This window comes from Cynara cardunculus (assembly GCF_001531365.2).
Source record: "Cynara cardunculus var. scolymus isolate 2C chromosome LG 6, CcrdV1, whole genome shotgun sequence".
In the NCBI taxonomy this organism is placed as follows: Eukaryota; Viridiplantae; Streptophyta; class Magnoliopsida; order Asterales; family Asteraceae; genus Cynara; species Cynara cardunculus.
The window spans coordinates 10,633,961-10,636,069 of record NC_037533.1 but is presented as its reverse complement, the minus strand read 5'-3'; the positions used below and the strand labels follow the sequence as shown (position 1 = coordinate 10,636,069).

The following is a 2,109-nucleotide window of genomic DNA, read 5'->3' as shown; positions in this document are numbered from 1 at the left end:
ATTTACAATTGTCTAGCTTTTTTCTTAGTAGACCGAGAGATCCATTAGTGTTTTTTGTTCATAAGTGTGATCTTATAGTTGAGTGTTTGCTTTAAAATAATATGTTAAGGTTTCATTAATCAAGTTGTTATAACCCTTGCATTTAAACACCAACTCATCTACTTGTCCAAAACCAAAATAAGGAGCATCATAACACCAACTCGTCTACTTGTCCCCATTTACTACATCCTACATCTTCTGTATAAACCAAAATCAACACTCATACCTTTTCAATCCAACTCTAAACACTTAATTGGTTGGTTCTTCTTCAATTATTTACACTCTACAACATCAATGGCTCATTCCTACTTCACTAATTYTGTCCTCCTAGTTTTAGTCACTTAAGGTGTTTGCCTATGAAATTAGCTATTGCATGACTCTATTAGTCCATCATGTGTTTCATATAATCATATTTAGGGTCTTGACCAATGACAATCATGAGTTTCATATGTAAAATTGCAAAGTTAAGGGAGAACACTCAAGTGAATTAGCTAYTGCACATTCAAGTGAGGGCAAATCATCACTTAACTACTGCACATTTATAGGTYTGTTCAACTGTATTATAGCTGCTGAAATTGTGTTAATATACATCAAAATCTAATGGGATTAGAACAAAAATGGGTGGATGATAACTTGAATATTAATCACAGAACAAAGAATGAAAACTCCAGAGATAGGCTTGATTGAAGCAATGAACAACTAGATCAATTAATAACAATAGTATGCTGCTTTGACTGTTTGACACACAGCAATGTCTGCAAACAGAAGTGAGTAACCCGACACATTTCATGGATTTTATTTAGAAATTGCAAAACGAAACAACCCCAAAACAGCCACAAGTCCCAACCTAACTAGTGTTGACACTTGACAGAAAACCTAAGTAGGCAATTAGGCATACATTGATACATACAGTATTAGTATATTACATCTTCCAATTTGTAATGTTGTTTACAAAATACAGAAAACAGGGGGGCAGGACAGCTTCATTTTAAATTTGTAATGTTGTTTAAATTACAGAAAACCTAAGTAGGCAATTAGGCATACATGATACATACAGTATTACATTTACAGCTTTAAAGCTTAAAAGAAAACCTAAGTATGGAGGGCAAGTGGGCAACATCATGTAGATTATGAATTAATCAAGCAAGAATTAGAAACATAAAAAATAAAATAAGTAAAGTAAATAACCCTAACCTCACAAGTCACAAGTATTCAGATTTTGAGCGGTCGCCGGTCGATAGTCGAGACTCGAGAGCGAGAGAGCGAGAGCGAGACTCGAGAGCCGACAGTGTTAATTTGAGATTTCGATTCGTGAATCGTGAGTTCAGAGTGGTGATTTGAGATTTCGATTCGTGAATCGGTTCATGAGCAAGGCGGGAGTTGGGAGGACGAAAGAGAGAGCGAGTGAGGCTAAGCAAATTGACGATCAATCATGGCAAAGGTAATCTTTTTTTTAGGCCCAAATCAAAACTCAACCTATATATATATATATATATATATATATATATAGGGTTGGGTTCACGTGAGAACAAAGGTTTTTTGTGAGATCCGTAAGACCAATTTATGTTCATTGATCAACTTTATAAGCATATGATCTAATGGTCTAAAGTTGCAAGGAGACAATTTTGTAATTATTGCGAAATCTCGTGGCGTTTATGAATGTTCAGATCTGACGATTGTAGATCAAATCCAAGGGTTGAAAATTGGTCTTACAGGTCTCACGAAAAACTATTGGTCTCACATGATTCCAAATCTATATATATATATATATATATATATATATATATATAGGGATTCAAGGAAGAGTTGAATAGTTTGTGGTAGAGATGGCCAAAAACCGGTCCCGGACCGGTCCCAATCGGTCCTCACCTTTCTCATAACCGGCCTAACTTGTCTCGGTGTAACCGGTCCCGGTCCCGGTTGAAAATGATAGGACCGGTCAAGGTACTTCATAACCGGTTATGGGCCGCCAGTCCCGGTCTCGGTCCCAACCGGTCCTTGCATTAAAAAAATAAGATTTTTATTTTTATTATTTTAATGATATATATTTTTAATATATTATAAAATTTA

The 2,109-nt window shown here is 35.5% G+C and overlaps 1 protein-coding gene across 1 annotated transcript in view; it reads right to left on the bottom strand.

Annotated features, from left to right (window-relative positions):
• The window catches only part of LOC112514048 (CWF19-like protein 2), an 8,877-nt gene extending 7,395 nt beyond the window's left edge, over positions 1-1,482 (bottom strand). Inside the window, exon 1 of the mRNA XM_025120352.1 lies at positions 1,234-1,482. The gene's annotated coding sequence lies outside the window, so the exon portion shown is untranslated. The remainder of the gene's footprint in view (positions 1-1,233) is intronic.
• Between the last annotated feature and the right edge of the window lie 627 nt (positions 1,483-2,109).